The sequence below is a fragment of the Drosophila subpulchrella genome, chromosome 2R (genome assembly GCF_014743375.2).
Source record: "Drosophila subpulchrella strain 33 F10 #4 breed RU33 chromosome 2R, RU_Dsub_v1.1 Primary Assembly, whole genome shotgun sequence".
NCBI classification, from domain to species: Eukaryota; Metazoa; Arthropoda; class Insecta; order Diptera; family Drosophilidae; genus Drosophila; species Drosophila subpulchrella.
Window position 1 is genome coordinate 5,456,066 of NC_050611.1, and position 26,814 is coordinate 5,482,879.

Sequence of the window (26,814 nt, forward strand, 5' to 3'; positions counted from 1 at the left end):
CGATCGACCCACCCCTTCTTATGTTCCATATTTTAGGCTTAGGGATCGCGCCTGTCTACGCAGTTGCCCTTAAAATTACTCGAACAATGGGAGGTCTACGTGCCCTGTAGTCGAGGGCCGTCTATTTAAAGGAAAACGTAGTAAGCCCTAATCGGATTAACAAACGTGACTGGTCAAAAAGTAAAAAAAGAGGAAGTCCAGGAGGTAGGATTGCAAAAAAAGTTGATCCGCGGCATTTTCAAATTGGCACGTTCTGTAATGAGAGTTATGACGGTCTGGCAACTCCATTCAGAGGAACTAGTTAAATGGTGCGTGTCTCGGATAACTTATTACTGGAGTTCAAGACAGAAATACTTTTAAATTAATTGTTTTTAAATTTTTATTCTTACAAATTAATGAGTAATATAAATAGAAACAATACACATAGCTTGTGGCTTATTTATAAAATAAATTAAATTTTTATAGAGTTCCAAACTTATAAAAGTAATGAAAATATGTACCAAAAACAAGGAAACTAATTATTTAAAATTTGGTTTATAAAAACGTTAAGCTAAATTTGAAACAAATACAAATTTTAGGCCGGAGCAGAGTGCTTTAAATTTGGGGGTAAGCAGGGATTTTTTAGTAAATTTATGTATGGTGGAGGGTAACATAATTTTTGTAACCTGGTAACACTGCACCGCCATCAAAACAGAAAAAAATAAATTTCGAACAGCAACGGAAGTGAGCGGACGCACGCATTCATTTCAAACGCGTCGCGTTAAGCGTCAACAGAAAATCAAGAGTGAAGAGTCCGCAGAGTCAGGAATTGGCAATTGGAAAAAATTAAGGAAAATTAAAGACTTCTTCATTTACAAATAGGACGCGCGCGTCAAAAAAGCCACTCTTGCAAGAGCAGTTTTAAAGTAATTTTAAAGCCAAGCTAAGGCCAAAGTTTGCTGCCGCGCCGCCTTCGTAAGTCGCAGGTCGAAAAGTGCTCAAACGAGATTTCCACTTGAAATTCCTGAATTTCGTTTGTCTGCGCGAATCGCAACGAAACGAATCGAATCACCACAAATCGCAGCACAAAAAGCGCAAAAGTCGAATTTAAATTTGCGGCACCAGGTTTTTCCGTCTGCAAAGTGCCGAAAATTAGTGTCTTTGTGTCAGTGTTTTTGTTCTTTCTCTCTCTGTGTGTGGGTGAATTACGAATTTGGATTAGCGGTGTGTTCGCCTGATTAAAACGGTAAGTGTCGCTCCATGCGATTATCCTGCGAGCAAAGTTAGTTTGTGTTGGTGCTAAGTTCTGCACTCACACTCGAACTCGCACACACTTACAACTTATTTTGCCGCAATTTGCTCTAGTGTTTTGTATTAGCATTTTTATGTCCCGCCTCGCCAAAGTTGACAAACAAAACGCACGCACACAGGCGCACCGCCACGTAAGCGCACACGCACACAAAGGATTTCATTACATTTTGGGTGGGACGTAAGGACGTAACGGTATAACCCTCCCCCTGCTGTCTCTCTCTATAAACTGCCATCTCTTTCGCCCCTTCAACCAAAGCCCCGAATGCTGTGCTACCGAATTTGTTTTCGCCTTCGCTCAGTTCCGTTATTCTCTCCTGTTTTTATTTATTTTGATGGCGTATTTTGCCTTTCCGCTTTGTACGAATTGCGTAGCTTGTCGCCTGCTCTATCCTTCTACAGGCGAAACTGACTAAAGGAAACTGTCATGAGTCAGACTTCACCCAACTACAGAAACTACCTAGAAAACTGAACTAGAAAATCCTAGAATGAGTTATTTTTTTTGGTATTTCATCACCGTAACTTTGATATCTCTTCTATGAACACTTTGAAAATTTAAATTTATGTCATAAAAATGTTAGAACGGATTATATAATTTCATCATACTTTCTGACTTGATCTACTTAGTTTTTAATTTAATTAGGGAGTCAAAAGGGAATTTTTTAAACCATTGGTTTTTAAAAAAGTTATAGTAATAATTGTATGTACGATGCTTTTTAATTTTGATTTAAGTATTCTAAAGGGGATTTTTTAACTCATTGTTTGTACAATTTTTTTAAAATTCGATAAACCATTGAAACTCATTCAATAACTCTGAATGAAAGCGAATTACGATTTTAAGCTATGACATCTTGATCGTGTAATTTTTAAGTTATATTAACCTACTCTGTTAACCTCGGTACCCTCTTTAAAATTAACAATATAAAACCTCCAGTTTAGCATCAAAAATAATATATTCCTAAAGCAAATGGTCACTTCCATGCTAGTTCCACTGTATATCCTTAGCTGTCAGCTTTCCATGCTAGTTTCTGCCTGCATTGAAATGAGTTCGCAATAAATATTGCCCAATGTCAAATAAAAGGGCGATGAGCCAGCCTTTTTCCGCTGCCGCCGCCCTTCCATCTCGCCCTATCCTCTCTATCTCCTCCATTCGCTCTAATCTCGGGGGACACAAATGTTTTACGACAATTCCTATGCCGCCCAGTACAAACTTAATGCACACATCAATGGCAAATTAGATATACTCCACAGCAAATGTACTAATAACAATCATCGAGTGTGTGTGCGGGCCTCCCAACCCACCAGATCCCATGCCATACCGTACCATCCGTCCTCTCAAGACGATTGTTTTGTTGATTTGGCTGTTACTTCCAATACATTGGCATTTAAGGGGCCGAATTGGGATCCACTTATGCCTGCCTTATGTCTCATTTGTCGTCGGGCAAATGGAAATCGTTTTGTTTTTGCCTTGTCAAGTGACAAATTTTCATTGTCTCCCGCCACTAATCGCTTACTTAAAAAAAAAAGAAAGAAGAAAACGGGCCGAAGACTCCAAAACAAGAAATAAGACATAAGACAAGTGTAAATAAACACTTCAGAAGGGAGCGAGGGATCGGGAGCCCCGACTAACCGATATCCTATGTAAAGTGTGGGCGGGGGTAAATACAAAATGACATTATCATAAGGAATGCCAGAAGTGAGGTTGAAGTATTACCTTATTCAGAGATACTGCTTAACTTTCTGGTAAAAGTCTCAGTAGCCTTTGTTATTTGCTCCAATAAAAAGCTTTTTCATCGATATTCTTCTGTCAAAACATTTGGTGGTCTTTGTTTATTTTTTGTTGGTAATGGATATAAGGTAAATATGGCTTTTTCCAGGACGAATAAATTAAAAACTTATATCCGTTATATGTACATGTTTGTACAAAAAGTTTTGGATGTGACGTAAAGGTATTCCTCCCTTTTGCTGTACTTTCTTGATATCATACTAGCGAAGGTTATTTATGTTTATTTTTATCCTGTACTAGAAGCCTAACTCTATGACCTTTCCTTAACCATATTTAACTTTTCATATCCTCCCCTTTTCAGGGTGCTTCATTCACTCCCTATAAGACCTATAGAGTTTTTGGGGATGGGGATTTATGTATTCCACCCATTTCCAAACTTCATATGCCAAATAAAGGTCATATATAGTTATAGCTGTGGTACAACTAATGCTAAGTATTTGTTTTAACTGCCAGGTGTTTGTGATTTTACTTTACATCTATCTTATAAAAAAACATTGTTATATGGTCCTATGTATACCCTTCGGTACCCTCTAAATTCCAGTGTACTTACAGTACGCACACGTACTTGCCTCTTTTGGTGGCATTGCCCGCGGCACCTTCACTTCGCTCGGCTTGCTTTAATTTCCAGCGGACAAACCACTTTGTTATCGCCCCGCCAAGGGCCCTTTAATCTGCTGTTTCTACTTATTCCCTGGTCAGACCCTCCTGCACCTCAACCTCCACCTCCTCCGTTGATTTACGTCTCTATTTCCCGAATGTAGTGCAATCGATTTAGATTGATTTTGTTTAAACAAACTGCACAGGAAGGCAGAAGCAGCAGCATAAAAAGGCACCAAAAAGTGTAATAAATAATTGGAATCGGAATCTTTGGGGCTGACTTTAATGCCAGTGTTAATTGCGAGAGCCACCCAATTTCATTTCCATTTCCCCATGCCCAATCGAAATACAAATGCCAATGCTACAATACCAATTCCAATTCGAAATCCTATTCCTATTCCATCGATGCTTTGGTAATTAGTTGTGAATTGGATTGGGGATCACATAAAAGTGTTGATTACACACTCCGATGGCTGCGCCCCCTGCCACGCCCCCCCCTCAGCTGGGTGCCAAGTGTTTTGTTTGTGTTTCTCTCGTCTTCGATGTGTCTTTTTGGGGTTTTTGGTAGATTTTCGGGGGAATTAGGGTTAGCCGTGCGTAGTGAAAGTCTTTGGGAAGACGGCAGGTGTTGTGTCCACAAAAGTTGGTCAGGTCAGCAGGAAGCGCACCAATTAATCGCTTTTATCGCAGGGAATTTCAACTACGCAGCCAATTAATTGGGGCAGTTTAAGATGCCAGATACAGATACAAGAATTCCCACAGTTAAGCGACTTTAATTGAAATTGCAGTTGGTCAGACATTCAAATTATACAAATGTCTCAGCAAATTTGATTAGCAGCAGTAGGGAACCCAAACAGCCGAGCACAAACCATTTTGTCAATTACAAAAATGCTGAAAATGTTCTTTGCCAGTCATGGTCGGGGGTGGTTTAGGAGGGAAACATCTTGGCATAGTTGCAGCAGCAGCAAAAACATCAAAGTCATTTCATGTCTTCATAAATTCACTCACCAAAAAGCCAAAAAAAACGAAGGAAAACAGAAGACCTCTTCTGGCCAACAGCTATCTCTTTTCGCTTCCACCCTCTCCATTGGCTAAGTGAAATGACCTGCCATTTTGTAAAAGGCTAAAAAAATAACCAAGGAAAACCGAAAACAAAAAGCTCAAGTCACAACTAATAAGATTGAGTTAAAAAGAGGGGACCCAGACCGTCCCAAAGAGAAAGAGCGATCAGCGAGGGAAGGTTAATGTCTTATCGACATGCTGCAATCTATGTATTTAATTGACTCGACTGCAATTATAGTGTACACTCAATATATATAAACGTATATATATATACATATATATATTGTAGTGTCTTCTTCCTGCAGATAAAACGTCGTAAAATGAAAAAGAAATACTTGCCTATAATGATTTCGCATAAATCGTGACTACTCGCCAAAATGAAAGGCGAGAATTTATACTAACAGTGTACGAGGTTGTATTTGTTGGAGCTACAACAAGTTACAATGTAGCCAACGCTCCATTCGCAATTCAGCGTGGAGTGTCGGTCGATGTCAGAGGCTAGTAGCCCCGAATAACCCCCCCTGGATCCACCACTTGGCATGCCAATCGTTCGACGTTCCCCGAGAGTCTCGAGCTGAAGCTGGATTTTTAGCCAGAGTCTGATGCCTTTGGTCAGCCAAAGTCAGGCAACAAAAATCCGAGCCAAAAAGTAAAATAAGAAATGGATTTCGTCAAGTCGAAGGTCCCTATACTCTTGCTTCTTATAAATAGGTAGCATTTTGGGACATTTTAAACATAGTCTCTTAAATAACGTTGTCTTGAACTTTTTCCGAATTTTGGTTTTCAGATTTGGAATTTTATGTAATATTGTTTTCACTGGTTCTTCATTGTACCCTAAATTTTTACCATTTATATAGATCTATCTAGATATTCTAAAGTTAAGATAGATACAACTGTTACATTCGAAGGTCCCTATACTCTTGTTTGTAATACATAGGTAGCATTTTGGGACATTTTAAACATAATCTCTTTAATAACGCTGTCTAAAACTATTTGCGAATTTTGGTTTTCAGCTTTGGAATTTTGTGTAATATCGTTTTCACTGGTTCTTCATTCCATCCTAAATGTTTACCATTATTTATAGGTCCATCTAGATGTTCGTAAGATAAGAAAGTTATAGCTGTTAGATTCTCACCTCTGATTGTAACATTTCTAAGCTCGTCCTAATATGATTTTAATAATCTTTAATAATAATCTGTAATACCCTCTTCAATTTTTACCATTATTTAACGGTCCATCTAGATGTTCGTAAGATAAGAATGTTATAACTGTTAGATTCTAACCTCTGATTGTAACATTTCTAAGCTCGTCTTAATATGATTTTATTATTTTGAGTTATACTATCCCCCGAATCTGCAATACCCTCTGCTAGGGTATATAAATAAAGGAAAAGGCATCGAAACCTGTAAGCGGTCACAATTCGCGGCCAACTCCTAGAGATGCGCACGTGACTTGGTCATCCTTAAGATTCCCTTTCTCTTCTCTTTTTTGGGCTTCCCCCACTCCGAATCACGTTTGCCAACAAATTGAAATTTATTTGTGTTGTGCCACACCAGTTAATGCTTATTTATAACAACAATTAATCGCCCGACATAGATAAAGCGAAGGAAATGGCTGAAAAATCAAAGCGGGGTGAGATATATATACTTTTTATTAGGAATTTTCTGTTGTTGTAGGTATGCTTTGAAATTAAAAGCAAATATAAAATATGTCAAACTATTTGCATATTAAATTTGTTCAACAAAATCCCCCGCGCTTAGTGGAATATGTGACAAGTTTATTGGGCACCCATAAACTGGGCTAAGTTATGATTTATGAGGGTGGATTAGGCCATAGATGTATAGTGGGAGTGCCGCGTTTCCCACGCTCACGCCACCATCCCTAGGAATCAAAAAGCTGCAAAAACATTTAGCCACGTTGGGTTAGGGACACTTCGGACCGGCAGACAGACGACACTCCACAGATCCACAGACGAGGGACAATGTCTGCGGCCATTGCCAAATCGTTAGCACTTGGCACTCTTGGCATCGCATCCGCCAGATACTCGCTGCCTCATCATCACCATCATCGTCATCGTCATCGCCATCGCCATCGCCATCATCGCAATACCCAGCTCTCGAGACACGGTTCGTTTCGGGGCTTAGACTTTCAAGTGTGTAATGAAATAAAAATATGTATTTAAACTTTATTTGATTGTCGTTGATTTCGGACGACAGCCATCCTCCGTTCCTAATGAAAGAATGTAATAAACCAATTTAGTTTCTCTTTAACCCCCCCATCCATTTGCATTCTTCCGGAGGCAGTCTTGTATAAATTTTGGAAGCTAACCAGACGCGACATTCCCCCGTAGTCCCGCGAGTTCCGAGTCCACTACCCATCATTAGGCCTGACAAAAGTTGTTCTTCCAACTCATTTGTACAATGGGAAATCTTCCCATAATTAACGGCTGGTCTTGGGCAACTGAAACTCGATGGTGGAGGGGAGTCGGACTTGGAATTTCTATGCCTCGCTGCACACAAATGACGAATGCAGAGGGACCAGGGGGGTTCAGGGGCCTCATCCGAGGGACACTCAGACGACGGGCATTGCAATTGGATTGCCTGGAGTATATTCCTATTGTTATAGTTTGTCATTCCGATGGCCGTTGTGTGTAGGTGACCATCCGTTGATGGTCGGTCGCTCCCTCGGGGCGGAATTATTAAAAGTGAGCCAGACAAAACACTGAGAGTTGCCGGGGCATTCTCTATGGTCCCTCTATAGGGAAACAGAGCGGGACAGATGCAATGGCCAGTTTGAGAGTCGACTCCCATTTGATATATTGCAGGCATCCGGTAGACAACGTTGACGTAGACGTGATGCTGCAATAAAATCTGCGCCGACTCCTCATTATACATAAATACCCTATAACCTGGATTGGGTATGCCCATCAAATGTGAGAAAAGAATTTCCTCTGATGTGAAGGATTACAGCTATATACAAAATGATGATTAAAAATTTGGATGCACTAGTTCCTAAGATTTTGGGGCTGATACCTTTTACTTTTGCGGGTATTCCTTTATATAATATATCTTGAGATATCATGTTAAATATCTCTTGAAGCTGGTTTTATAAAAATAACAACATTCGGGCGCTGATACCCTTTAATTTTGCGGGTTTTCCTTTCTATATCTTGAGATAACATGTTAAGTATATCTCCAAAGTGGTTTTATATAAATAACAAGTTAAGTTATTTTAAGTATCTCGTCAAGTTGTGTTAACTTTAATATTTACATGGCTTGGCTTAGTATACCCAAGGCTGGCCAGTTCTTCTTAAAATGTAAAATACTTTTTTAAATGCCTAACAAATATTTACAAATTTATGACTCGTTGCCAAAGCTTGAACATGTTTGCCTTCAAATTTTTAAAATATTCTAAGCATGTAAATGAAATGGAATTATTATAAATTGAAAGCTATCACATATCCTCTGGGTTTTCCCTGCCCACAGGGTATTCCCATTTCGATCCAAAAGCTTCCCGAACATTACTCTCTTTCCAGCAGCCTGTCATTGTTGTGGTTGTCACATTGTCGCCATCGTTGTCTCCATCTCATCGTTTGAAGCCTACACACAAACTCACAAACAAACCAATAAAAGGCGCTGTCTGTCGTAGTTTTCCTCCTTCCCCGCCCGGCCTTTTTGGCCCGGAACAGCTTCTTTTTCTTTAAATTTCGTTGCAACCAAATATTTGAGCCGCAAACAGTTAAAGACACCAAACATACTCGAATAGTTTAGACCCACGGCCCACGTTGAAAGCCAGGAAAGTTAAACATTTCTCAGGTCCCTCCCCTTCCGCCTCATTTTCCAAAATGTGTCGCATCGTTTTAATTAAATATTTTTAATTTTATGGGCTTGTTTGCATTTGCATTTTCATTTTTGATTCGGTTTTGGTTTAGTTTTTCCAGCAAGGGCCACAAAAATGTTTCTATTTATTTGTTGTTGATTTGATTTTCGGTTTATTTCGTTTTTTCCTTCTAGTTGGTCAGCAGAAGCAGCGACCAAGAAACAACAATGGGACACTGTGAGACGGTGACACCTGGTGGTCTACTCCAAAATCTTGGGATTGGGACCGGGGTCTCATCTGCATTTACATTCCAGTTTCCATTTTTCATGTTCATCTTCTGTGCCGGTTCATTAGTTAGGATTACTGGACAATTATGTCGCATTTTGGTGCCGCTAATAGTTGTTTATTTACACAATTATAAAATTGAAAGCTCACATAAATTTGTTTGATTTCCTTGTGCGGGGTAGCATCATCAGAATTTCCTTTGTTGGAAAGTCTTTCTTGGCAACGAGTGAAAGTTCTCAAAACTCTGTAAATTCTTTCATTATGAGGGAAGACCTCCTTTTGAATAGAGAGACTTTCGGGGGATTTGGCTTGGGGTTCGGGGATGCCCGCTAATGGCCCTCAATCGGGTCTTATAGCGGTGGCTTATATCGAATTATGTCTTTCATTTGCTTTGCATGCCTTTGTATCGTATTTGAATTGATTTCAATTTGGTTTCATTTAAAAATGATTTTAAGTTAAGCCTGCCATTCAGCACCAATTTGCGGGTTAAATTAGATGGAAACAAGAATTTAATAATTGAATAAATTGCGGTTTGTTCCTATCATTTTGTCATCTGAGATAAATATTTACCTTTCCCATTGCGTCCTGATTAGTTATCAATTTCCATGAATAATTCCCACCAAGGCCACAATATTTTCCCGATAAAACCGATACCAAACTAATGCAGGATCTTTTAGATAGGTAAATTGTTTGCAAAGCTCCTAGAATTCCCACATATATGGCTCCATACACGGATATATGCAACCTTTATCCCCATAGTCATATCTATTCATTTACTTTGGTTATCAGAAATTAAGTTTCCCAAGCTCTCTATTATTTCCCTCCACCCTTTTGTGTGTTCAGAACTTTAATAATGTCAGACCCCATCCCCTTTACCTCTTTCCCCCAAAAAACAAACACCGGAAACGTGGGCAATATTAATCGGTTCTCTCCCTACGCTTTACATGCGCCTTACAGGCTATATATGTTATATGAACTTTATCGAAGCCCCAAATCAATTTATTTATGTGCGTCGTGCGCTTTAGTGGAGCAAACAGAGAACGGAAAAAGCTTGGGCTTATCTTCAACACGGTCTTTAGCGTATGATAAGGTTCCCCCACTCCCTATATAGGGAGTATGCTTTCCTCAACCCTTGAGATGCATTCAATCGAAACCCGCTCGCAAAACTCAGACCCAACCAAGCGTTCAAAAACTCAACAGTTGAACTCTACCCCCATCCGTTTCTCAGGCTTTCTCCGCATTTTGTGCACTCTGGTGGTGGTTCTCCACGATCCCGGTGCAATAAAAGTACAAAAAGCAAATAGGTTCGACCCATGGGTAAATATATCGTTCATATACGGTTATGGTACTACGGTACTATGTGTACAAAGCCAGCGCAATGAATGAAATGTGTTTCCGCTTCGCCTTGCAATAATAGTTGGGAAATTGGAAAAATTGTGGCTGTCCTCGGGGGATCTGTTAAATGTGTCTCATTAGGCGGCTGCCGGAATGTGGGCGTGGCCATGGGCGTCGGGTTAAGGGCGCATAGCCCGCACGCAGATCACTTTTCAGAGTTTTCAGCGAGTGCGTGCCATGAATTGTCGTTTAAATTAAATTAAAGCCAGTTGACTAGGCGCAGGAATAAAGTATACACAAAGGGGAAACTGCAACTGCAAACCACCACCGAACCACTAGGAGGATGCGGATGAGGATGAGCCACCCCATCCTCAGGTTCACGGATAAAAACAATCTGTTTGCTGCCTGTCACAAGGCAAACACGACGTGTGTGGGGGAAGGGGAAATCGGAGGAAGGCTGCGAAGGAAACTCATAAAAATCCACAACGATTTGTTGTCGTTACGGGCAGGAGACTGATGACGAAAGACGCAGGACGAAGGACAACCCACGACCTACCGTTATGTGGTGAACCTGATGGCACAGTGGGCCAAAGCCCGAAGCCCAAGGCCCGGGGGATGAATCGCATAATTGCAGATCGAATTGCCCAGGCCCAAAGGGTTCCGGGAATTATTATTATTTCTTTAATTAATTATATGTATACATTGCCGGGATACCAGTATATTTACAAATCCAGTATCTTATTTCTGACAGTTGTTGTGAGGGAACCATAATTGCTGTGCACGTGGTCTGTAGTTAAATTACACTTAGGCATAGTCAGAATAATACTATAGATATCTTTAAGGAAGTTGTGTATTTCAGTTCGATTTCTTTTTAGTAATGTTACAAATTATTCTATCTATTTTCCAAATCTTCCTTGAAACCTTAACAATTACTAAATGATTATTTCAATTCAGTTATAATCCTATAAACTTTTATAAGGATTTATTGATTTATCCACTTTTATATAATTTTTCTTACCCCTTACATCATACATACATATTTATTTTATTAACCCATTCACGCCGCTGTCGAGAAATAAGTTATCGGTTGAATTTAACATCCTTAAGACCCAGAACCATCTCTCGAGTCCCCTGGGTTCCACTGTACCACCGTGGCTGATGTGTTTTTTGTGGGTTTTAATTTTTTTCTCCCTCTGCCTTTTCTTCCGGGCAAGGTTATTGCAATCGCAACACCTCAGCCGCCGGCGGAACTCCACCTCCAACTCCTCCTCCGATCCAGAAGCGCTGTGCAACAGCCCAGCCCAGCCCATCTCATCCAATCTATATAACCCGAACTCCCTTCTCTGGGCATTTTTAATGCTTTTAATTTTTGCTGCGCCAACGGACAGGGAAGCACGGAATGAGCACTAAAAGTAAGCCCAAAAAAAGAAGAGAAGTGTATGTGCGATATACGCTTTTCGGGGGTAAGATGTTCAGTTCTGTTCGGTTAGGGGTTGCAAATGTCCTGAAGTATATATGTGTGAGTGAGGGTGTGCATCCTTTGATTGCGTGTGTGAGTGGGTGAAGGCAACCGAAAATGTGCAAAAAATGGGCGTTGCTCGACGCGATATATCTAATGGCTTTGTTTCCGAGAGTTGTCGCCCCAACTCCTCGCACTTCTTGTTGCTGCTGTTTAATGCATGTTGGCAAATGTTGAAATTATGTACTTGCCACCACTCTGCACCACCGCCACCCCCTTTTCCCCTCCACCCCCCTGCGGTGCGGCGGCATATGCCAGACTGCTAAATATGCAGCTGTTAATGGCTCAAAAATTAAAACATTAAGGCGGAGCACTCGTCATCATCGTCATCATGCCAACGACTCAACGACTTTGATTGGAAATGGGTTCGGTGTTCGGGGTTTAGGGCTTTCATCTAACCACCCAGCGCCCTACTCATTTTCCTGGGAAAGCGCTGAGTAATGGGAAAAGTGCACCTTGCATGGGAAAGATTCGGACGCGCAGATAGGACTCGCATTCGAAAAAAGGGAGCCGCTGGTTGACTGAATAATTACACACGTGCCACAAGCTCCTAAAGGTTGGTGAACACCCTAAAGGGTATTAGAAAATCGTTTGGAAAATAAATTCACACAAAATTTAAAACAATATATCAGGTTTAAGAAGTTTAAAATCTTTTGCTAAATAGGTTTTCTTTATAATTTATAAAAAACTTAAAAAATATATAATAATATTTAAAGAATTCCCTTATAAATTCCTCATTCTCATTTGTATACAAATACATTTTGACATTTTTAAGAGATTAAAGTTGAGTTATATTTAGTTCTCACGCTATTGTAAAAATGAACGAGGAGTCGACAGATCTGCAAGACAATTTTCTTTGATTTGTTTTTTAATCTTTTTCAAAGGGTCTGATATTTTCGTTGTGGCCTACATAGATTTTCCTCATTGAGTTTTTTTTTCGGTTCACCTTTGTTTTGGTTATTCTTTTGAAAGGGTTTTTTGTGGGTCACTTGCCCCCTGAGTGGAAGGGTTACGACTGCGAATGGTACGGGAAAATGAAAATATGGTAAAATATGTTAATTGAAGTAGACCCAAGTTCATAACGAATGGCGTTAGAATCCATTTACTTTGTGTGGTGAAAGTTCAATTACCTTTATCCGATCACAAATTTGACAGCCAGGTGAGCACTAAATATATGTAGTTTAGATAGGGCAACATTTTGTTGGCTCATTTGGTAGTGAAAAGAATCCATTTTAAAGGGGGTTGGTATGGAATCGCTAATCGAATATGGTTTGAGAAATATTTGTATAAGCAAAAAACTCAGAAATTAATTTCCGTTCATTGCAAACCGATGTTTCTGACTGATTTCCTCTGAATGGCCAGACATCCGAGGGAAATTTCCTTGAGCAACTGTTGTTCTATTGTAGCGTTTTCTTTGCTTTCCCTCAATTTCTGAGCCCCGCTTTGTCTGCTTTATGTTTCCCCCTCGTTTGCTCTGGGCGAATTCATCCTTTTTCATTTTGGGCAACTTTTCTTGGACTTGACTCGATTCCCCAATTTTGTTCTATACACAAAGACACGCACACAATTCCCTTGGCGAACATTTCCGAGAAGCAACAATGCACCACCCACCACCACCGCTGCTCCCCTTTTCCCCCCGTCTACGCCCCCTTTTCCTTCACTTTCCCCGCACTTTCCAGAGGCAGACAATAACAACGTTAAACAACATTGAGGCATAGACAAAGGCAGGCTACTTACAAGCCGCCAGTCACCACAAGATGGCCAGAACTACACTCTCCTCCTTCCTAAAAGAACCCCCTCCAATCCCTTCCTCACCTGGCACATCTTATCTTATCGCGCAGGTGCACGCCACACGGCTCAAAATGCGACAAGGCAGCGACAGTCGAGTCGCAAGAAAAAAGAGCACCTTACCGATCCCCCTTGGCCCCCTCCCAACCTGCTGCCCATGCGCACAGTGCACGACATGAATGGCAATTTCTTGGGCAGCGAGAATTTATGAGGCGGCCTCTAAGAACGAACTCAAAGATTCCTCAAAGAGACGGCGACATTCTCATAAATGAGAACCACACAATTAGTCATTTGCGGTTTGTGCTTCGACAATGTCTTTATATTCCTAACATTACGAAGACTAATTACTTTTTACAGTACCTTAACTCTTTGTACATTTTAATTAATACGTAAGATTGGTGGTTTAGTCAAAAGTTTAATGATATATTAAAAAATAAGTTCTGAATAGGAGTATTAAAGATTATTATAATTAACAAATGCAAATGGTATAGGGGTATAATTTACTTGTCGTTTTATAATAATATAATATAACATAATTATAATTATAATTATACCCCTATACCATTTGCATTATAAGTATATTTTAATGATATATTATAAAAAGACAAGTAAATTGATTTCTTTTAAGGGATCATATTGCTTTAAATAAGTATACATATTAAAAAATATTATAACTGAAATATTTTCTAATATTAAAATTAACAAAAGGCTTTCACTTCACAAAGACTGGTTAATTTATATATAGTAGGATTTAAAGTTTTGAATATCATGTTAAAGACCCTGACGGTTTGTAGGAGCAATCCAATCAAACAGTTCTTTCCTTGTCCAGAAACAAAATCAGAGTTTGGGTCATCCAATGGGGAATGCAAATCACTTGAAGTGAAAATGCAAATGGTACGGGGGGTGTACACTATATAGGCGTATATGCTATCGTGGCTGAGAGCGAACATCAAAGGCCGAGGCTGTCTAATGAGGAAAATGCATTATTTGACCCCTGGCCTCACCGAATTAGCCTTGTCTGCTCGCGGGTTCCGTCTGGACTTGTGTGTTTCTTGGCAAATGGAGGGAAATTGCTTTCAGCGGCAGGAGAATGGGATTCAGAACAGCAGAAGCTGAGGCGAATTTATCAAACATATTTCAACATGCGGCGGGAAATGTGTTTCTGATGATGCTGATGGGTCGAAAAGGGAACTCCAGCAGCGGCAGCTAATTAAAATGGCTTATAATTTTCATGATTTACACTTGTTGTCTGGTTTCACCCACTGCCTCCCCTCAAAAAGCGCCCTGTTCGGATTCTTATGTTTGTGTTTTGGGTTAAAAGCTCATAAAATTAAAGGCCCTAAAAACATGGCGTGGGCTAAAGGGAGAATTTTTAGAGATGTGAATAGAGGAGAACATATTTCAGAACAATGGAATTAAAATGGTGCGAATGAAATGATGAATATGATGAAATGGTTGAGGAATTTTATTAAGAAAAATGAAATATTTCATTTGCAAGACACAAACTAACACCTAACAAATTTTCTTATTGACTTAATAACTTGAAATATAGACCTCAAGAAATGTATAATCTGAACTTTATTTTTAATGTAAATAAGGTAATCAAAGGTTATTCCACAAAATTGCCATAAATTAATTATAAATTCAGTCAAATAAATTATTATCGCCTGACTTGGCTTGGCATAATTTCGTGTCACGATTTTCATCCCTAGAAAAAAAACGAATCAAATAAACTTGCTTAAGCATTTTGATTGTGCAAAGGCAACAACTTAGTTAAAGTTGAAAAAAAAAACGAAAAAAAATTGTAGGCGCACATTTGGTTTTTATGCTATCCGGTGCACAAAATATAATTCAATCAACGCCAAGTGCCACGCCCCCAATGCCGCCACACCAGCCATGGAATGGAAATTCATTTTCTATTTTTTAGTTATTTTTGACTCTTGCATGCCGCACGTCAGCGGCTGGGGGATGGAGGATGGAGTGGGGTTTAAGGCAGCAGAAGAGAAATGTTCCTCAAGATAGTATATATCGTCGGGTATATGAAAAATATGGCATATGAGCTGGTGGTGCCCCAACTACCGACCCCCGAAGACCAGATGATGGTCTTCCGACTTCACCTCGTGCCGCTGCTGCCTGCCGCTCCCCCTTTTTGGATTGGGAGGATTGGGAACCGGGGTGAGGAAGGAGTGGGGCTAGTGGTGCTGGTTCCAGAGTTCTAGAGTTCTGGGGTTCCGGGGTTCCAGAGTTCTGGGCCTGTCAGCTCACGGCGCGCGCAGCAGCATAAATCAACTTATTTCATTGGAATTTATGTTTTGTTGTTGCGCCTGTCGTTGATGCAGTTGCAATTGTTGTTGCTGCGGCATTGGCATAGCCCTGTGCAACAAACACTCTGACGACTGACGCCACCACCGTCATCCTCAAGCGATCCGGCAATCCAGCAAATCCACGAGGGATTACACTTGCTTCCTCCTCGAATGCCCTTTTCCAAAGCCGATTTGCGGCTGCTGGCAACAAGGATTTCAATTTGTAAGATAACAGGATATTTTGTTGAGAGCTTGGGTCTCTTTAATATGATTCCTTAAAACTAAAAGGCTTAAAAGGAAATACTTATAAATAAGTACAGATGAATACAATACTTTTAAGTTATTTCGAAAGAATTCTGTGATAATTTGGAATTGATACTTCAATAAACTCGAAAATGTTTGAAGTAAGTCATTTAAACATGTTATTTTAGTCGCCTTCATGAAAACAGAGAAAAAAAAATCTCATTTTCAATATCTATTTTACATTAGTTAGGTAATTGTAAAATGTGAATTGATTAATGTACTTTGGCCTGTGTATATAATTTTGATCATTTTAATATATTTTTATCTACTCGGAAGTACTAATATCATAATATCATATCATATCATAATATCATAATCATATTTTTCCTCGCCAAATAAATGAAATATTGTTGGGGAGGGTATTCAGAGATCGATTAGATGTCAAAGATATTTTCCAAGAGTATTTCATGCTTGTTGCCTGGTTGTGTGTGCAATTGCTTCATTTGCGGCAATGTCTTCGAGGGGAATGGGGGGTGAAAGGAGGTGGAGTGGTAGCAGATTCAGAAAAGTAGGAGGTGAACGAGGAGGCACAGGCCGCGTGTTAAAATGTACACTTTGCATTTAAATCATTCCGGGAAGTTGGGTTCGTTATATTTATCTGTTGCCATTACCTTACACTCTCCTTCTCCTCGTGCCCCATGTGCAACTGGCTGTGGCGGAGTTCCTTCAGCAGGAACTCAATCAGCGGAGGGCCAGTGAAATAAGCAGAATTGAAAAGCTAAGCACTTTCCTTTCTTATTTTTATCCGACTTTTGCTGCAGCTCAGCAGAGTGCTTAGAATGTGGCTGACTTGTGGCAGAAATATCCACTATATAATCCGGAGAGTGAGAGATTAAAGGCTCATACTAAAGCTGCCACATAAATTAAACTTACTGAGCAGTTTTGAGGACTTGTTTGCTTGCCCCGTATGGAAAGTTGAATTTTTTCTTTTGCATGATTTATAACTGAGACTATCTGGAATACTAAAATGTTTATTTTTCTTTATTTATTTGCAGGTACGTTGAAGATAATGGCCATAAATACGACTGGTTGAAGTGGCAGAAGCTTATCCAAGATAAGTGAGTTTATGCGAACATATGGAAAGTGAAAGAAGGTCAAAATTTTAAACTTTACCTAAGGTTGATAGATTAAATTTCCCATATGAGTGATTCTTTGTGAAACGTTTCGAGATGTTCTCTATGGCTCAAAACGATTTCATATTCATATCACGATAATCTACCATTTATATTGGATTTATAAAAAATAAATCCATTTGACGGAAGCAAGGATTTGTCGATACCTTTTTAAATATATTTAAATAGTAGTAAAAATCTTTCAGATCCATAAAACTATAGTCTATTTCATTGGTTCCTTTTGTTTAAACACTTTATTCCCCATAATCTTACCATTCTAATTGAACTTATAGAGGTTTCAGTTCGAGTTCAGCTTATACTTCCCACTCTGCCATTATTCAAGTTCTTCACTCTTCACTCCATTTAATTTTTCCGAGAGTGCTGCACTTACTCCAGACATTTTTCCTGGGAATATTTCCCTTTGACTGGATAAATGACTTTGTCCGGTAATTTGCCCCGATGTTGTGCAACTCCCCGTCACTTTTTGTTTGGGGATTCCCACACCCTCTGTCCGTGTGGCGGATAATTATGCCATGCTAAACATTGTCTCACACTCGACGGTCTTCCTCTTCCTCGCCCACACTTGGATTTATGGAATACTTAACGAACAAAGTTGTGAATACAAAAAAAAACAAAACACCGTTTCCCCTTCCAGCAATTAGACGCCATTTCCATTAGCGTTTAACCATTTAACATTTTTTTAGTTGGTTTGCTCAACAAGTCTTCACACCTGCCCACATCTTGAGCAAATTCTTATATTTGAGCTGTGTGAGGAGATAAAAACAAAAAAAAGAGAAGTTGTTGGGGAAAAAATCTTGTCACTTGTTGCCAATTAAGAGGAAAAACAACGAGCACAGCCCGGGGACCCTGATGATCGTACATCAAGTGGTGGGGTTGGTATGTCCGTCTCTATATGTCTGGTTCTCCAGCTCCCCAGCTCTCTAATTCTCCACTTCTTCAGTTATTCAGCTCTTCAGCTCCTCAGCTCCTGAGTTCTCTAGAGGACCAGAGGCGGTCAACGTATGACGCTGGCGGCGCAGCTGCCTCAATTAGCCCAGTCTGTTTATTTGCAGATTCTTTTTGCAGCTTTTGTTTTGATTTTGCAGATTTTTTGCTTGGCTTGGCACATGTGAAAAAGAGCAGAGATGGCGATCCAAAAAGAATCATTTCTTCAACTGTTTAATTGCAGTCTGGCTGCCTGGCTTTTGCATTTAATTACTTTGTTTATGGCCCCGGCAGCAACAATAAAACTTCAATTTATGTGTTTTCTCTTTGGCACCCAACCCCTTTCCTTTCAGCTTTTCTTCGCCTTTTCCCCTGCTGTAGTCGAATTCCAATGCACAAATTGACAGGCATCCCCACCCCATCCATCCAAAACACCCACCAATCCGCCCATCCACCCACCTCCTTCCCCTTTTCGCTGGCCTTTGTTATGTAAACAACGCGAACTTTATATTTTTTGTGTCGACGCTGCAATACTAAAACCAACTTAACTCAACTCGCCGCCCTGCCACCCAAAAAATACAAAAAAAAAAAAATAGGGAAAAAGAAAGGGAAAACCACCCACAATTCGCATTCTAACTGAAGGGAAAAGTTTTTCCTTGCACAAATAACTCGACTTCTGCGACTCAACTCGCTTTGAATGCTTTGCAATTTCCGCTCTTCTAAATTTGTTGAAAATATTTTTACCCCGTGGAACCCCCGGAAAAGCGAGGAAAACTTTTCTGCTGGGCGGACCAGTAGGAGTACTAACAACAACAGGGCAACAGCAACCCATGACTGACTGCCCAACCTTGCGTAATATTTTAATAAATTTTGTCGCCTGGCATTGGGCCACCCCACTGGAGCGAGCGGGACAGATAGGGGGGAGTGGGAGCGAGAGGGCGGCACACAATAGCAACTCTGATTGCTGCCACTAACCTTTGTCCGATTTCCGTTTCCACTCGCCGTTCCTGTTGTTCGGCGCCTGCGTCCTAATTAAAAACGCAGGCAGAAAGTAGGATAAAGCCAGCCAAAGTGCGTCGAACCTGTCAAGCAAAAAAAAAAAAAAAAACACCGAAAGAAACAGGATAATGTGTGGTCTCTCCAAAATTAATTATTAGTACACCTATAAAAAAAATCGATAGCAAACTCAATTTGTTTTGTTAAAGATTTGCAACAAGTTCGTAAAATGGAGTACCATTATAAACTTTTTAAAATCATTATATATTATAATTTACACACAGTTGCTTAAGTCCCAATCTTTAAGTTTTTCACTCCTTTTCGATTTTCAAGTATTTTTATAATTTACAATATTAATTTTATGCATGACATTTAAATACACAAATTATAATTGAAGTCCTTGTTAAAATATGGGCGTTTTCCAATGTTTTTAAAATTTTTACAGTACTCAGAATTGCAATAAATATTTTGAAAAATGCTTATATAATATTTATATACCTCAGATTATAACTACAATGAAAGAATTGGATTTCAAAACTAAATAGGTACCCAGGAAAATGGATTCTTCTTAGAAGACATTTTAGAATATGGTGTGTTTCTTTGGCTGGAATAAATTTGTCAGTCCTCTGTGGACAATTACATAATCATAGTTTTGCTGGTTTTTGACCCCATTCCCCCCCACGTAATCTATTTTACGAACAAAAATAGTTCGCTGGAGTAATTATTTGGCTGAACGCCCCCTTCCACATGTAATTACTTTATAAATGGACAGACCAGACCCTATTTGTTTTGACATAGCTCCAATTTAATAACCAACAATTTGTTTTTAAACAGATAATATTTTAGGGCAATGAAAATATTATAATCGCAATTACCAAAAGTAGAGATATTTCATATTTCTCATAACTTTTGTTTTCCCTGTGCAAGGATCAGCCAACCAGCAGGACATGGCCTGTCAGTTGATTCCTGCGACAGAGTGGAGGAGTGTGCACCGGTGGAATTTCCATGTCAAAGCAGATTTTCTAACTGATTTCATGTCCAGCGATTTGAAGCGCTCAACAATTTCTAGTTTGCCGGCATACCGCTCGCTCCGATGTCCTGTTCCTGCTCCTGCTCCTATTCCTGCTCCTATGCCCGTTCCTGTTCCCTTGGCTTATGATGATGGCTGATGGCGTTGGCGGCGGCGCCCACTGATGTGGTAATAAACACCCCTTGTGCAGTCTAATGGACCGTAATTAACTCGTGCGTCGACTGCGGCAGCGACTGCGACAGCGACAGCGGCAGCGACGTCGTCGTTGTACAAGCGATGAATAATAATTTTTTGCCAAAGCCACAGAGCCGTAGAGCCGTCGTCCAATCCGTGGACAACAACAGGACCCATTGGACAGACCACCGAGCCCCATAGAAAATACCCCTGGCACAGTGGTAACGATTGCCGATTTAATGGCCAATCATTTTCGGGGCCTGATCGCCGGCCATTCGCATCGCATTTACATATGTAACTAACTGGCCAGCAGGCAAACACACTGTCCAGATCCCAGATGGTGGAAATTACTTATCGCCTGTCATTTCGGGTAATCGCTGTCCCACATATTAGGTTCGATTATGAGGCAATCTTTATGTCCACAGCAAGTTGTTGATTATGTGTCGAATTGATCTGTGTACTGAAGAGTAATTTCAGGATGAGATATGAGTGGTTTTATTACTCAGCAACAGATGTCAAGATAACTGAGATGGTAATTTTAGCAAAGGGAATATTATTACCAGATTAATGTGCTGCATTTTTATGGTACGCATATATTATGCTTAATATTTAGGGCCAAGACTTTGCTTTAATTTACAAATATGTCGGTCTTATTTATGTGTTAATAGCAGTGCCATTTATATGTTTATTTTCGATCGATCAAGATGAATCCATTTTTAGTATTATTTCAAAGAGTAGAGCTGGACCAATACCTAAAAATCAGGGGCAAAAGTGTTTTTATAAACGCATTTGTTTGATAGTAATATAGTTTGATAGGAGTATATTGACAAAATTTAAATATTCGATTAGATATATCATTAGGTTCATATTAAGGTCCAAAATGCACTAAAAATTGCAAACATTTTATGTTATTATTGAGATCTTAAGGGTATGCCAGCCATATTTATGTGATGATTTGGTTTGGTATAACTACAAATACACTGGTATAAAAATTATTAGGTCATTTGTAGTTATTTTCCGCTCCTTAAAAACTCTTTTCAAAAAATAACTCCTACTCATTGAGTTTTAGAAAGCACCGTGTCATCACCCTTTTCGGAGACAATTACCTCTTCTGGTGGAACCGATTCTTACCATCGTACCCTGTGGCTCCAGATTGCCATTGTTGTTGCTGCTGGTCAGGGTGTTGCTGCTGCTGTTGCTGCTGCTGCTGTTGTTTGCGTGACGGATATTGCCTTGTCACTTGCATGTACGAGAAATGTTAAAACGCGGAGCCGCTTGGCTTGGGTTTCATCGGCTTTTGCCTTTTTCCTAGCTCCTTTCCCCCACAGCAGTCCACTGGGGCAGGTCCTCCGGTTCCACCGCTCCTCGGTTGTTACCCCTTTTTTCGACCAGCGACCGCAGCAACCGCAGAGCGGCAATCAACGCACAGCAGCAACAACAGCAACAGCAACAGCCAGTGAGTTTTTGTACCGTTCGAAAGTTGTGCTAAAATTTAATTAATTTCGCAATTTGCCTAGACGCTGTCGATTGTAGATTGTCAATTGCAGGCTCGTCGAACAATTTCTATCTTTTTCGAAAAATACCCCTTCACCACCATCCCATCGTAGATTTGCGCTTTTTGTGCTTCTCCACTGCGGCTGCCGAAAAATTATGATGATTGCCATCATCATCATCGTCATCGTCGTCGTCATACCGCTCGCTGCACTGCCTGCACGTAATACCCATAGACGTACTCCTCGTAATGCCCCACACTAAGCGCGGGGCGTGGCAAATGGGCGGCGATTTAGCCATGGCCATTATAAATACCAATTTAATGAGCGCAACATATGCAACGGGCACAATACAGGGGCGCTGGCAACTAGGAAGGGGAAAAAGGGGGTGCTGCAGCGGACGTTTAATGCGATTACATGGCAGCGGCACATTTGTCATCGGGGGTAGAGTAACGGGCGTACACTGAGCCAAATTCGAAACGGACGGGGACTAATCACTTCGCTAATTCAATAAGAAATTATTAATGGGTTTGTCTTTGAGTAATTTGTGGTTGAATTTCGTTTTGTTATGGTGTACCATGAATTAGGGTATAAGAGATAATTTTTAAAATATCAAGGGGTCTATATCTCTGTTTAAATTTAATATTGATTTATAGAATGGGCTTATCATTAAATATTGTGGATAATTTAAATACTCGAAGAGAAAAATATGTATATATTTTAATGTCAGTCAACTATAAATAATAATGATTTTGATAGTATGTTATTTCTATTTTCTGCAAGTGATTAAAGTTCTGCTGTGAGTTTTGCGCGAATTTTACTGTATGTTACTCTATGATTTATGTAAGTTTTGTTCATTAATGATGTTATGTTATGTCGCACGTTTTTATGAGCAGATTTTCCAGCAGATTAAAGGCATGTTTCTTTTGAAGGGATTAATAGGCAGTTTATGTAAGCTGGAACGATTGAAAAGTGATAAGTGCTGTAAGTGGCGCCCAATAATGACTTAATCCGTGAAATAACTCCCTTAATAGGCGCATAATTGCGGCAAGTGCAGTGGCCCCCTGTGAACTTCAACAGCAACTGCAACTTCAACCTGCAACTTGCAACAGAATCACCATCTGTGGCCGTGTGTCAGCTTAAACAAATCAAGTCAAATTACTGCAATGCTAAACAACGAGTAGAGGAAGCAGAAGCAGAAGCAGAAGAATCTGTGGCAAAACATCCAACGAAACGAAATGTAACGAAGCAAAACAAAATGAAACTGGCGTACCAGCCGCAAGGTTTCGCATCCGTAAGATAGATTTTGCTACTGCAGATGCTACTGGGACTGCTGCACTACTGCCACGCCAATTGCATGGCCATCGTGCATAACTTCAGCTGGATTGTCTCTGGTCGGGGGTCTGGGTTCTGGGGTCTGGGGTCTGGATTCTGGGGTCTAGAGTCCCTATTCTATGGTTTTAGTACGGCATGCGGGCCACTGCAGTAGCAGCAGTAGCACAGCGGTGGAAATGCCAGTAAGAGGAGCTCCAGTCGCCGCTCATTAAGTGCCACTCTACGACAGTTGTCGCTAATGCCGCCGCATCGTCCCGGTTCCCTGTTCCCTGTTCCCTCTTCCCTGAACCCTCTGCCCTCTGGTTCCCCCCACCGAGTCAACGTAAATTTGCAAATATTTGCTGGAATCGGACGAGAGCAAGTGCCACCATGTGAAGCTGCTCTGCTGCTGCTGCAGAAGGGCAGAAAAATTCCTAGAATTTTTACCCAGTGCGAGCGGGACTTGAGCTTAAATGAGTGTTAGACTAAGAGAAGGGGCTCTGCAAATACATCTGCTCTTCATATACCACACCCCATCTCCCAAGTACAAAAGTGCATGGCCCTCGAGGTCCCTGAAGAAGTTTGGCACTTTAAATGCCAAATGCCAGCCGGGAAACCACTCTTCACTCTCTACACTCCACTCTCCACTAATCCACCCAGGGACCCAGAGTCCATCATTCCCCAAACAGACCAATGCAATTATCCCCGCCTTGCAAAACCCACCTGAGGCTATCGGCGAATCTCTTTTTCATTTCCTTTATGGCCAACCGCATATGGTATGGCCCATAGCATATAGTTAGTGCCGCTCCCCGCCCCTTTCTGGAAAATTTCCAACAATTGTCATATTATACTTTTAGGTTCTATTCACTTGGTTCACTCCATTGTCCTGCTGCATTAACGTGGCCACTCCCTGGTTTCCCTTTTGATAACCATGTCGGCGAAGGGCGCCACTTGCACCCTGTGTACCTGCAGCTGCAACATGGATGATTCGACGGCGAGGAGTGCTCGAAAGATATGGGAAATCTGTGGCAATGTGGTTGGAAATGAAAAATATGGGTATTATTATTTAATGGGCTGCTTTATAAATAGAAGACGTTATAAATCATTGCTTGATGTGGAGCATACTTTTGAAATCAATACGACTCACTCTTCTGCTAAATATAATAAACAATCATCTCCAGTTCCAGAAAATCACTTATTCGGATCGGAGTTTTTGAGTAATTTGATCACTCCCCAAGTTTTATTTTGAGAAGGGTGGCCACCGAATCGGGGTCACCTTTTAGGGGTGTCATTCTTCGAAGTGATGGTTCTGCTATTTCATATCACCTTATAAAGTTTTCGTTTTCCATGATCCATTTTATAAGCAGCTAATTGGGTCTTTCTTTTCGTTATGGAGGTCAGGTCAGATCAATTTTTTAATGAGCTCTCCTTTATTTTTGGTTCCACCACAAATGAAATCATTTGAGATAGTTGACAGCCAAGTGTGAGAACTTTTTATGGCCTCTACAGGGGGCCGCCACAAAGAATGGAATATATTTTACCACTTAGGATGGGGTCATCTCGTGGAGAGATGAAGTTTAGCCATTTGGTGGTAGAGGTGTCACCACTTGACGGGGTCACCCCACAAATGGGGTCACCCAACAGGCATTTTTCAAACATTTAAAGGTGTCAGCTCACTTGACTTGCCCAAAAAGAAAAAAAACCGAGAAAGAACATTCCAATCCATGCCGAAATAAGAAAACATCCCTGAGTCTTGAGCAACCCTCGCGAAGACTAGGATCAAAACGGCCGGGGTTTTCCCTCCGAAGCAGGGCGGTTAATGACCATTCATTGTCTTACCTGACCCACTTGTTCCTGTTCCACTGCCTCCCGAGTTACGGAGTTGCTTTGAGTTCGGTGAGTCAGAGTCTCGATGTGTAATTTGTATTTAAAATGCAACAAACCATAATTTTAAAGTCGCCGCTGTGCGTGCAGTTTGTCAAAAAGAGCTGTAGTATGATGAAGAGGAGGCAACCTGCGGTGCTGAAGACTGAAACGGAATGAAATTATTAAGTATTTGCCTGCTCCGGTTGGCAGTTGGAGGAACAAAGGCCAAAGCTTTTAAATATTTAATAAGTATACTAAATGGTGGAAGGAATCGGGAGAGGAGGGACATTCGCCTGTTGTTGAGTCATGTCAATTGACTGACTGAGTGCCCCGCTGAGCCAAGGGAAATGGATGTGGACGTGGAAGTGGGAATGGGAATGGAAGTGGAATCAATACCATGGATGGCCGCCTGCAGGGTTCCCAAGTACTTGTAAGGATATACACTCACACACTCGCATTCTCTCTCTGACGTACTAACGGTGACAATAAATGAGTAAAAATGACTTCAACGAAACGAAAATGAAACGACAAACCGACCGAAGGACAGACGGACGAAATCTGTCATCAACACGCCGCCAGTCCGCCAGTGAAGAGCAAAAGATACGAAATGAACCTGGATACGAGGAGGCCCTCACAGATACCCACGCCACGCACACCCATGCGACAGCCATGAAATTTGATACGATGCGTGTGCGTCAGTTGGAGTGAAAATGAGTGGAGTGGGTGTTCTTGATGGGCAGAAGGACGTAGCGCACAGGACAGGGCAAAGAAATTTCCATTTAATAATAGCAGTCTCCTGTTCTGGGGTATTTTCCAAAAATCGTATTTAAAACTTGTTAATACAAGTTGAACAAGATTTACGCACTTAACGAGGCAATAACAGAATTCCGATATTACATTTTGAGAATGAACTCAATTTAGAGACTAATTAACAGAAGTATTAATCAAAAAATGAAATTAAAAAAATTTTTTTGCCTCATGATGTCATCATGCTTTAATGATATATAGTGTCTTCAGTGAAACAATGGATAGTGTCAATTTACACTCTTTCAACTTCTCAATGGATATAAACCTTTTCTCTATAATATAACCGGGGATGGGTGTAAATTCTTGAAAAACTAGCAGTCACTTCCAGTTGCGCGTTACTTATATGATACTTTTTGAGAACATTCCAACATTAATCACTATTGTCTCTGCAACGTTAGTAGCAATTTGAAAAACAGGAAGAAATTCAGAGGGACTCTGGTATTTATTTATGAATGATCGCCGAATCTATCAATCACCTACCTATTGACTTATATTCAATCTTTTCCGGAGAGAAAGTGCGCGGTTCCAAGAGAACTGGTTTGCATACGGCTTCAATTTTGGTGTATTTAAAGTATATTTCCCACTAACGCGAACCTTTAAAGCCCAGCCAATGTGCAGTGTTTTGATAAGGATGTAACAAAAATTTTAATGGGTTTAAGTCCATCGACATCTATGGTATATTCCCACAACTAAAGACTGTTGTGTTTGTGAATAACAAAAAAACAATAACCCTCGGGCATTAAAAGTGCCTTCTAAATATATCAAACTCCATCAGGCATCGATCCAAAGTATGAAAGAGGGTGGTTCGATGCGTTATGACCGGCCAGATTAATAGAGCTCCAAATTTTTATTTGTTTTGCTGCGTCTGCCAGTCCTCAAAGATATTTACTTTATGCTTCGTCTAAGAATTAATAAGGAATAACGTGATTTATGTTCTGCCATGGGCGTTGGTGGGGGGCTAAACTTCCGCTTTATTGGCCAGACATATGACGGAAT

General features: G+C 40.5%; 1 protein-coding gene across 4 annotated transcripts in view; it reads left to right on the forward strand.

Annotated features, from left to right (window-relative positions):
• Positions 1-708: 708 nt before the first annotated feature.
• LOC119549180 (protein slit) overlaps positions 709-26,814 on the forward strand; it is a 57,148-nt gene continuing 31,042 nt past the window's right edge. For all 4 annotated transcript variants that reach the window (XM_037856987.1, XM_037856988.1, XM_037856989.1 and 1 more), the window contains exon 1: positions 709-1,225. The gene's annotated coding sequence lies outside the window, so the exon portion shown is untranslated. The remainder of the gene's footprint in view (positions 1,226-26,814) is intronic.